At 38.1% G+C, this 12,177-nt stretch overlaps 1 protein-coding gene across 5 annotated transcripts in view; it reads left to right on the top strand.

Moving 5' to 3' along the window:
- The window catches only part of CHCHD3 (coiled-coil-helix-coiled-coil-helix domain containing 3), a 274,616-nt gene that overhangs the window by 224,551 nt on the left and 37,888 nt on the right, over positions 1-12,177 (top strand). For 2 of the 5 annotated variants that reach the window (XR_010406367.1, XR_010406368.1), the window contains exon 7: positions 1,324-12,042. The exons of the other annotated variants lie outside the window; for them this stretch is intronic. The gene's annotated coding sequence lies outside the window, so the exon portion shown is untranslated. The remainder of the gene's footprint in view (positions 1-1,323; positions 12,043-12,177) is intronic. 5 annotated transcript variants of the gene reach the window in all.

A 12,177-nucleotide genomic window follows, 5' to 3' on the forward strand; every position in this document is an offset into this window, starting at 1 on the left:
AAATCTGGTTTGAGATGAAAAGAATCACTCTTCTGAAAGCCCGTGCACCTGCCATGTCATTCAACCTGGGCTAGCCTGCTGGCAAATGAGAGGGTACATGGAACTCAAAACTAAAGGTCCTGCTGACTTACTTTCTCCAAGACAACATGGCTCTGTAGGTTAGACTTCGTTTTAATCAGAGCCTCAGCAGCTTCATTCTCTCTTACCTTTAGAAGATATTATTCTTTAATTCTGCTCTCACCTGGTGTAGTAGAGAATTTGGCCTTTCCCAAAGAGAGGTCTAGTCTTTATACTCATCTTCTGGGAGAGGTAACCTCTCACCCCTTGGAATTTCCTGAGTGATGAAAGTGTCTCATTAGTCATGATGGGCCCTTTGGGCCATGTGGTGTCAGCCCAGCCTCCAGGGAAGTGGTACTGGAGACTGAATTCAGCCACATGGGCAGCTTGTCAAACAAACCCATATACCAGTGAAACCCTGGACACTGGAATTTGGGTAGGCTTCCTCAGTTGATAATACTCTGTGCATATTATCACAGGTTGCTGCCAGGAGAGTAGAACATCTTGAGGACAGTGGAAACTTTGCATCTGGAACTCTCCCATACTCAGTCCTATATATCTCTTCATTTGTCTGGTTCTCCGTATCATTTCCCATAATAAGCCATAACTGTGAGTTTAATGGCTTTCTGTGAGTTCTGTGAGTCCTTTTGGTGAATTATTAAAGGTTAGAGTGGTTTTGGGAACCCTTTAACCTGGCAGATGATGTCAGGGTGAGGACAGTCTTGGGGACTCTGCCCTCAGAATTTGCAGTTTGACTAAGTGTAGTACAAACAAAACTCCAGGTTTTTACATACTATGAGGGAGTTTTAAGAGCTAGCTTTTCAAGAGAGTGGCTTTCATTATATTATTATTTTTTTCAGTACTATCTGCTAGACTGAGCTTCCTAGAATATTGTATTTTTGATTTGTAGTGAGGTTCTTAGCTTCACACCTAGGGAGTAATAGTGCCTTGGCTCTAAGAGATACTTACCATCTTTGAAGGCCGTGAAATTACTCAGTGGAACTTTGTTTCTCCTTACAGATTTGGCCATCCCAGGTAATCATGGCAGCTTTAATCTTTTGCAAGGCAGTATACTATATCCTTTTCCTTTCATGACAGAGCTGATCTCAGCAGTCCCCCTTAGACAACAGGCTCAGAAGGACTTTGAGGAGGATTTAATTAATTTTATCTGATGGGAGATTTCATTTGGATGCATCTTGGTTACAGGAGATGGAAGCTTTTTATTTTTTTATTTTTTTTTTAAGATTTTATTTATTTATTTGACAGAGAGCACGAGAGAGCACAAGCAGGGAGAACAGTAGAGGGAGAGGAAGAAGCAGGCTTCCCGCCGAGCAGGGAGCCCGACGTGGGGCTCGATCCTAGGACCCTGAGATCATGACCTGAGCCGAAGGCAGACGCCCGAAGATGGAAGCTTTTTAAATTGCAGTTTCAAGGGCGGTATTATACACCTGATGGGGGTCACACAGAATGACTGTAAAGAGAAGGAAAGCTGAGAGCACTTGAAGCCAGACATGATAAACACCAGTCACATCGATGCGTCTTGCCAGGATAGCTAATGGAATTATTTTAGGGATGCTTAAACATTAACTCATACTTTAGTCCTTCAGTTTATAGTTTTGGCAGGAAACCATTAAAACATTTTAGATTTAATGGCATTTTCCCCCCTATTTAATCAGCACCTCATTCATTCAGAGGGCTCCTCCGTGACATGCCCTCTGAGTTGTGAATATACAGCTATGAGGAAACAGGTAGGATCTTACCAGTATGGAACTCGGGAGTCGATCAGAGCGCAGGAGGAAGACAGAATTTTAAAATAAAGAGCTTTTGAGGGGCGCCTGGGTGGGCTCAGTTGGTTAAGCGACTGCCTTCGGCTCAGGTCATGATCCTGGAGTCCCGGGATCGAGTCCTGCATCGGGCTCCCTGCTCGGCAGGGAGTCTGCTTCTCCCTCTGACCCTATCCCCTCTCATGCTCTTTCTCTCTTTCTCTCTCTCAAATAAATAAATAAAATCTTTAAAAAAAAAAAAAATAAAGAGCTTTTGAAAAATCCCAAGGTAGTTCTATTATCATGGGATAATTGTGTCCCTAATAAGTTATTAAAAATATTATTTACGTTTTTTTTCAGTAGGAATTAAACAGTTTGGAAATTAAGAATGTATGCTGCTTATTTTCCTGCAAGAACTTTTACCCCACAATAGCTTTAACGTTTTAGCTGTAAAACCCAAATCCCTTAGCAGATCCAGCAATTTTTTACATCTAGCTTTTATTCAAAAGATAACCTTAACTTTTCCCAGTCCAACTAGAAACAATCACTGTTAGCAGTTCCAATTGCTTTCATCACTCTGGTGTTATCTGTTAAATAGAGCAATTTATGGTGCTGGTTCTTAGTTTCAAGATGCTGGTACCATGTCATGTAGAGAAGTATTCCCTGTGTTAACCCTTATTCTTCACCTGATAGGTAATTAATTAAACAAAATACTATATTAAATGTTGCATTGATGGTACTTAGCACAGGTCTAGCACAAGATAAATGCTCTGAATATTTGATTTTATTGTTATATATATTGTGATGATATTATTTTATTATGATGTCCAACTCAAGGTATATGACTGTGCACCATAGGAGAAATTTCTGTATTTGTTTCCAGACAAAATCTACCTGATGTTAAACCCCTCTCTGAAAACAAACAAAAAAACAATAGAAAGAGTTCTTATCCTCTGGGAGCTCTCAGCCCAACCAAAGACAAGGGATGAAGCTGTGGGTACGGGGAGGGTGCGGTGAGGGATGTGGCAGAGAACAGGGAGAGAGCTGCAGGGGCTCTATCTCTTGATCACTGTCAGAATCAGACCTCCTTGGGTGGATTAGATCCTGTGTACCACATCTGCAAAAAGGAAGCATTATTACCAGTGTATTTTGTACATATGAGGTTTTTTTAAATAAAAAAACAAATGTTAAGCACATATCAAAGAAATATAGAATATTCTGAAGGCAATGGAAACCTTGTGAAGACAATACAATATCAAATAAATGAAAAGCATTTTAAAGACAATTGATATTTCTTTCCCATGCTGTCGTAGATAACAAAGTGGACCGTTTCCACCTTCCCTAAAGGAGAAAGTATGAATGTGGGAAGTGACATAGGTCTGTTGAAAATGTTTTTGGACTCCTTTCGTTAAAGGTGTAACATTTCAGCTTGGCTTCAGTTTTGTTGGAAGATGAAGCACTTGTAAAGGAGTATGATTCTGTGAGATTGTACATGAATACTAGTAATACTCCTTTGTGTGCTCTACTTTAGAAGGGTTTTCACTTTTATCCTTGAACGAAGTTGTTGAAACCTGACTTACAAATTTAGGCTCATGGAAGAAGCCTGGGTTATCCTTACAAGGTATTAAAAGATTAGTTACCCTGTGGAAGAAGTTTAGGTGATTTTAGAGTATCTGAGGAATGCTATGCAAAACTCTTAGAGATAAAATGGGTTTTGTAAGTATTACCTTATATTCAAAGTTTTCTTCAATGTAAAATGCTTTAACTTTAAAATGTTTTTGGTTTTATTAGGTTTTTCACTTTGATGTAGGGGTGGAAAAGTTTTCCCTTCATCTAGGATCTTTGGCTGGTCAAATAATTAAATTGATTTAAAACCAATTAACAGGAGAAAACAACTCCAAGTGTAGTAATGTGTATACATGAGAGAGACCTGGAGTAAGTGAGTAACTCTCCAAAATGGCCAGAACCATCACCTTAAATAGCACCTTCAGCAAAAGACAAAAGATTTCGGAGATACAGAATCAGTTATGGGAGCACAGTAAACAAGGGTAAGGTTGTTATGCAGACCTAAGTCATCCTCTTCTCCACTGGTGAGAGTTTCTAGAGGTTGAGTCATCCTCTCTTCCTGATACCGCAAGAGAGACGCCCCTGCAAATGGAGGATTTCTTTAGACATGTCAGTATCTCCTGCAAAAGGGTCACTTCTCTTTGGTTTGCAGAGCTTCTCACGTGTTGGCAGTTTCTTAAAAATCATCAACCAAAAATAATCCTTATGCCAGAGAGACATGTCTTGGGGTGGCAAATTCTGCTCCTCTGCACCAGCAGTCCTGTTTTGTTTCTTTTGGGTGGATGATTTTAATAGCTATACTGGAAATGAATTAGTGAAGCTGAGGATTACATGCCGGTGGTATCAGCAGGTGTTTCTCATGTTCTCTGTAATTACACATGGGATCATGGACAGTTTTAAGCAACAGTGTTTAAAGATCCTGCTTAATTGGCTGTAAAATAATTAAATAAGGTTTTGACTGGCAAATTTATAATTCTGTTAGATGAGTAAGCCAGTGTGCCTGAATGTCAGTGTGACTTCAATTTGGAAATATTAGATTAATAGAACTAATTGTACTGCAGGTACAAAGTTTACCCTGATTAATAGTCTTAAAACTTTTCTAGAAGTGTAGCCAAGTAAATTTATGTTACTTACCTCTTACTTTTAATTAAAACTTATTTCAAAAGTTTGAGCTGTTCAGTTTTGCTGTGCTTCTCTTTCTCTTTGGTTTCTCCAAAGTGGAGTTCCAGCAATTTTTCGGTGACTCCAGCTGCCTTATTGAATAGCTGGCCTTATCAAAAGGCTTAAAATTATATACTGTTGTACATGTATTTGTATCTGCAGCTGACAGGTACCCTGCACATCGTCTCTAACACTTATTGATGTCTGTTTATAACCTACTTTAGTGCTGCGTGAATGGCTCTGATAGACCAAATGTACATGATAAATGTTCTATCTCTGATTCTCATGGATCAATTTCTAAATGATCAAATGGTTTATCTCAGTAAGACACTAATTCACATTGATCAAATTCTAAATGACCAAGTTGACTTGGCTTCTGCTGAACACAAATTGTATTAAAACAACATTACTTGAACATGCTGTCTTTTCTAATGCAGGAGTTATGTTACCAGCAGTTACATTATAACTAGAGTTATTGTATTATAAAGATGTCTCCTTCATAATGAAAAGTTTACACAAGAAGAAAAGAATGTGATATTGCAGGAAGAACAGGGCTTTGAGCAAGGATTTGGGCTTTTACTAACTAATTAAATTCTGCATTTGTATTGGGTCCTCCTTCCCCTTTTTTTAATTTGAAAGGCTGTGAGCAGGGAGCATGGCAGCTGCACTGGTGACATTTTATTCCCTAGGGTCCTCAGAGCCAAGTAACATCTTGATTATTCAGTAAGAGATTTAGTAACTGAAGAGGCAAAATTCTAGATAAAGTCAATATACCTGTACCCTTTGTGTATAAACTCGGTTTCAATAGGTTTTAAGGTTATTTATTGTTTTTTAAAAAACATCAGCTCCCCTGTGTCAACTGGCAGGGTGTCTCAAACCCTCTGGAGTTTGTCAGTGTTGCTGGCAGAGGATTTCCATTCTGAAATTGAGAAACAATGTTTATGAGCTGAAGAATATACTTTGTATATGAAGCTAATGGCAAATACACATTTGGCTGAAACATAGTCTTGGTTGTTTAGAACAACTAATTCCTCAGGCAGGTTATTTATTACATCTTTGGCTTGTCTCTTCCATCTGTAAAATGTAAATTATAACCGCCACTCTCTTTAGGGCATCCAAGCTGAGAAGGTTTAAAAGTTAAAAAAGAAGGAAAAAAAGAAAGTTGTCATTGAGCCTCATCTAAAAATGGTTGTAAACGGTGGTTTTACTCAGTTCTAAAGGTGCTGGCTGCCATTTTAAGTATGTTCTGGATGGTGTGGCAGCCCTTCGGTACTTCCTCAGGGGATATGTACAGGACAGTCTGCCACCTGTCAAGTTATGAGTCTGTCTCCCTTTTCATCCCCCACATCCCACCCACCTCCAACCACAAATTAGTTCCAAGTAAAGTGAGATCTGTTTTGGAATACACCAGTATTTGACAACATTTCATATGATAGGCATTTAAAATTGGTTAGATTCGTAAAGAAACCTTAGGTGATTAAAGTTTTTTTAAATTCCTTTAAGATTTGAGCCCTTCCAATCAGATCTAAGTTACTTAGTTTCTTTTTGTTCCTTGGTTTGGATCTCTATATTGAATCTATACGCTATCTTCTGAGGGAACAGAAGTAAATGGCAAGAAACATTAACACCACATGGGAGTAAGCTTTTTGTCTGCACCTTTTCTCTGCTTCCTAAACTGTCCCTCACAGTGTTCCACTCAATCCAGAAGTGTCTGCAGAAAGGGGCGGGGCAGGGTGGCAAAGTTGATTGGAATACAGGGCAGGTGCGCGAGTGTAAACCACAGATAGTATGGTCTGTTTCACAAAAAGGACACAAACTGCAGCCATCACATGAACATCTGCACTTGTTCACAAGGTCAAGAGACGGTTGCTGCAGCCACTTCCTCCTCACGTCAATGTCAACATAAGTATGTAAAGGAACTGCGAGTGGTGACAGAAGCTGCCAAAGGTCCAGTCCAATTAGCTCCATCCTATCCGGGACCCAGAACTCTTGTCTCTGTCCAAGCTGTGGCAGTCAGGATTGGTTTGCTTTGCTCTGGGCATCTTCTTTACTTTAACCTATTTATGTGTTACATGTAAATGATCCTAACCAGTCTTGTAGCCCTTAGGTTTGTGGCCATAAGATCCTGAATTCATGATTTGTTCCACGTGAGATAACAAATTGTTCTGTTTTCCCCTACAAGAACATTAGCATTGAACTTTCTTTCTTAATCAATACAATCCATTAAGAATCTAGCATACCCTACATGGTTATATGAAACATTAATTACACACTGTTAGATAAATGGAGGTTCTGCCAGAATGATAGCTTGTTTCTTTCCTTGTATCGTAGTATTTAAAATGAGAACATTTGGACTTCTAGAGTACATGGTATTTTGGAATTTGTCTACTGATCCTTGCTTATTTGAGTCATTAACTAACGGTATAGCTCATAGTTCCCAAAAGCTATTTCTAACTGGAAGTAGGAAATCTTTTCCTCTTGCTCATTCTGACTCGAGTTCCTTTACATTTTAAAGATCCAGTAGAAAATAATTTTTGATTTTCCTTTGATGTTTTCAGAGATAAGAAAAAGTTATTTTGCTTTTTGAGTGCCACTCAGCTGCAGGTAGAGAGAAGCTTGTAAGGAGGGTCAATTAGAGTTAATTATTGTCTGACAAACCTACCATATTTTAAAATGTCCAGGAAGAGTTCTAGGTTGTAGATTTTTAATTCTTAAAGTCTTGAGCATGGTTAAAAATTGCATCGTAGTCATTATCTGCACATAAAAATGATAGCTGTCAGGATGGTCTGTGGAAGTTGTATAGGCTTGGCCATATTGTAAGATCCAATTATGTTTTATCGCTCTACAGTTTGGTAAGCCTATTCCAAATACTATCAGGCCTTCCTGCCTCCAACCAGATAATTATAGATGTCTGTGGTTGCCCTTTCACCATGCATGGGATAAAACCATGGTAGTAAGATTGAAAGCAGAACTTCTAGGATAATTGCACTTAAACATACATTTCCATAGCACATTTGAAATTATAATTTATCATGAGATGTCTCATGGTTTCAGTCTATTAAGGATTCCCATTGCTGGCTCTTTTGAATTTTCTTAAGACATAAGCAAACAAAATACGGAAGTTGGTAACTTGGTCCTTACTATAATTTAAAACTTCTGTTCATCTAAAGACACCATTAAGAAAATTTATAAAATGGGTGAAAGATTTGAAGAGACACTTCGAAGGAAGATATAAGGATGGCCATTAGCACACGAAAAGTGCTAATAACATCATTAGTTATTAGGAAAATGTGAATTTAAAATGTTGGAATGCTGAAAACCGGAAGGACTGACAGTCCTAATTGTTTGACAGGATGTGGAGAAGCCAGAATTTTCATCCTTTGCTGGTGGAGTTCTAAAATGGCAGCCACTTTGGAAAAAGTTTGGCAGTTTCTTATAAATTTAAACATACATTTGCTCTATGACTCAGCAATTCTAGTCCTAGGTATTTATCCCAAAGGAAATAAAATATACATTCACAAAAAGATTTGTACACATATGTTCACATCAGCTTTATTCATAGTAGTCAAAACTAGAAACAACCCAAATGGTCCAGAGAATGGATAAACCAATTGTGGTATATTCATACAGTGGAATAGAATACTCTTCAGGAGTTTAAAAAAAAAAAGAAAAAGAAAAAAAACAAACTATTGATACATGTAATAACATGGATGAATCTGAGAAACATGTTAAGCAAAAAGAAGCCAAACACAAAACAATACTGTGTGCTTCCATTTGTTTGATTCTATATATGAAGTGCAAAAATAGGAAAAATTCATCTGTACTGACAGAAATCAGAACAGTTGATGGGGAGGGAAGGCAATTTGATTGGAAAGGGACACAGACTTTCTGAGGCACTGGGAGTATTTGTTTTCTAGATCATAGTTATACAGACATAAACAATTTTTACAATATGAACAATTAAGATAGGTGCTTTTTAAAAAAATGCTAATTATACTTTAAGCACCCTAAATTCATTGTTAATTAATTTTACCTAGGGAAAAAAAAATGCCCAAAATATTAGGAGTGCCCAACTTCTAACTATAATTTGTCGGAGGTAAAATAAGTTTCTTCAATTTAATCAGTCTTAAGAAACTTGCAATTATTAATTTTATCCATAATTGTATTTTTTCATCATTCAATATATTTCAATGCTATAGAAATATAGAAGTAAACCTTGCTATATTTTATTTATTTATTTTCTTAAGAATCAGTCTGTTTTCCTTCTTACTAAGTTACATTTGCCTCTCATATACTCTCTTCCTCATTAGCCGAGAGTCTTGCAGATGGACCTGGTTACGTTTTGAAAGTTATTTTTGATAAAGGGGTTTTGAAGGCAGTATTTATAAATGAAACATTTATACAGTAACACTGGTACTTTTTAATATAATAATCCTAGGCAGCAGTTTGTTCCTACTATGTATTACATCCTGGCAAAATGCTTCAGAACTTGTAAAAGCTTGCATCTTGGCCCTTCCCTACATGTTGAAACGAAAGCACACATGTTCCCATGTTCAAGTGTCGCCAAGCATCCCCAGCTTGCTCACATGGCTGCCTTAAGCTGTTTTATGTGCTTTCTCATTCAGTGGCCAACAGTTAAATTGCCGTGTTCCTTTTGTGAGTGTGTACGTCTAAATGCTGGTAATCAGCTGCGTCCCTTGCAAATTGATAGATGCGCTCATTAAGGGGAGCTCTTGCTCTTGGCGCCACTCAAAAGTCACCTCAGCTACTGTTTCTGGATGAAGCTGGCAAGAAATACTGTGCAGTGATACATCTGGCTTTGTACTCCTTTGCAAGGACTCACACCTCCTTTTTCAGTAGGTTAAACATGCTTCTTTGTAGGGATCTTAAGTACAAAGCAGTCAGCTATTTGCCAATTACAGTATTAACACAAGAAAGACTAAGGGCTGCTGTTGTGTGGTGGGATTTTTTTTTTTTTTTTTTTTTTTAATGTGCTGCCATTTGTTCTTCGTCTTGTTCTCCTGTGCTGCTGAGATTACACACATGCCTATTTGTGAGCCACACCCACCTATTGGAGACTCTGAAGTCCACCAGCCTGCCGCTGGTAGAGATCTCAACAAAGCTGCCGTCTGAGAGGCACATTCTGCATGGTTTATGATTGGGATTTTGAAGGTAGCATACACCTGTTTCTGTTTTCAGGATGGAAAATGAATTGCCAATTACTGTAGACATGTTCAGACATGACACTTCATATGGCAGAAGCTTGCTCAGCCTGCTTTATGCTGGGCCCCCAACTATGAACCATCAGTTCTGAAAAAGGGGTGTGTTGGTGAGCAGCAGAAGAGAGAAGGGCCTCCATCCTTGATCCATTAACTATTTTTTGTGCTTGTGCAGCTGTGGGAAGGAGGTCAGTGCCTCTCACCTTTGTTTCCCCAGCAGAGCTCTTGAACAAGATGAAGCGATCAAAGTCCAGTGCCAGCACATCCTCAGTCTCATTACTTTGCAAGCTGCACGCCCAGATGCTTCTGTTTTCCGCATCAGGCTTCACTGATACACATTCATAACACCTCCATCACAGCTCATTGGGCACTGCTCGTAATTAACCGGTTCTTTTCTTTTCATGATCGTGTTTTCTCTAATACAAAAGACGCTACTACAAAGAAGAAAATAACATTGCTGGATGTTCACTGCTTCTTTCAGATATCCTGGGTAGTTGACCGGCAGCAAGAATCAAATATGTTATCACTCCATAAATAATGTGTGGTTTTGGTTTGGTTAGGTGAGCGTTGGTTTGGGCGTATTTTTGAAGTCTTTGAGTTTGAGATACTGGATTTTGCCAGCAGAAATTTCACTGATGCCCCTGTCCTGGAGTTCCTTTCAGTGCGGGGATTCGGACACACTGTCCTCATTTGTTTGGATTCTCCCCCCAGCTCAGAACGCAGTGACATCTATTTATTTTGAAAGATTATTAGTAAGATAATTTTTGCTTTAGGGAATTTAAGTCATCATTAAAATCAACAAAACTACCCATTGAGGTCTTTGATGCTCCATGCTCTGTGGGCACTGGAAATACAGAAATAGAAGTTTGAGTTCCTGCCCTCAGAGGTCTTATGCTTGTTGAGATCATTAGCTCTGCTATCGAGGTGCCAAAACCTCATACAGAAACTATAACTGCAACATTTGTTCAAAAAAAATTGTTGAGTATCTCCTATCGCATACATTCCAGGTGGTTTTTATAAATGGGAAATAGATGAAATGGGCATGATCCCTGACTTCAGAACACTTGGGGGAGACAGATTAATACAAAAGTGACTAAAGTGTGGTAAATGCTAATATAATGGTATAAACAAAATGCTGTAAGAATAAGGGAAGCTGGATTACAGGCAGAGGTGACTGGCGTAGGCTGGGTCTTTTCACTTTGAGATTTTCATAAGGTAAGAAGAGGGAAAGTAGCTTTCCATCAAGAGGGAATCTGATGCTGGAAGTGGTTGGGATGAATGTGGAGGGAGATGGAATAGGAGGCCATAAAAGAAGATTAGAGTCAGACTTTACATGCCATGTAGTGAAAGGAAGAGTTATTAACTCTGGGGGGTGAAGGTGTGAGGAGTCAGCAAAAAAGTTCTACCTACTTGAAAATATTTTTCTGCCCCCCATCTCTGGTGTCCATGATTCTCACCATGGAATTATGCCTTTTGAGTTGGTCGTTGTTTTTAAACATTTTCTATCAAATATACAAGTGTAATGTTCGGTGCATATGTATGTGTTTATTATAATCACAGCTTATTATACCCTTCTAGTTACTATTATTTTAACATTATTAATATCTATTCAAAAATAAGCATATGTTAACTCATATTAATTATCTCTTAGCAAAGTTCATGGCTTTGAGAGATTGGGATATAGGAAAGAGCAGTTGTGATTGAAAAGATAGGGAAGAGAGAATTCAAGAAAGGTTTGGTTCATGGGATGCTGTTTGGGGAAATGCTAGAGCATTTTAGCAGAGAAAGAACATTTCAGATAAAGGAACACCAAAAGCCAGTAGGCTGGTTCCTCATTTTATCACTGTCCCTGCAGACCATGTTGTGGGATCATCTTTTAACTGAAACGGTATAATGGTGAACTTATAAAAGTATTCCGAGCCATGATCTCTTTCAATAGCATCCTAACAATTCATATGATACCAAATTCTGCATGTTGTTACAAAGAATGTGTTAAAAACAAATTTTATATGGTTTATTCAGATACGGTCTGTCTGGGTGTATGACTTTTGGTTTATGTCTGTGATTGCATGTACCCAAGATATATAAAATTAGCTCCTATATTGCTAGTCCACCTAATAAGATCCTAGTATTATCATTAAATGAATATTTTAAGAATTTCCTTCCCATTGTATTTTGTGATCAACCTTTGCCTTTTGATATCCTTCCTAGAGACTTCGTGTGGTGAAAAGAATATGAAATTAATAAATGCTATTGGATTTTTAAAAATTATCAAGGTAATACTTTTTTTTTTTTTTTTTGTAGCAAGGCAAATGCAATTTTTCCCTCTCTTTTCTTCCAGGTTAACCCTTAAAAGCAAATCATGTGAAATTGCAGTTTGATAGTCATCCTTCCACATTTATCTCTATCCA

Source organism: Mirounga angustirostris, unplaced genomic scaffold (genome assembly GCF_029215605.1).
Source record: "Mirounga angustirostris isolate CCGP_5_RB_7025 unplaced genomic scaffold, mMirAng1.0.hap1 SCAF_12, whole genome shotgun sequence".
Classification (NCBI taxonomy): Eukaryota; Metazoa; Chordata; class Mammalia; order Carnivora; family Phocidae; genus Mirounga; species Mirounga angustirostris.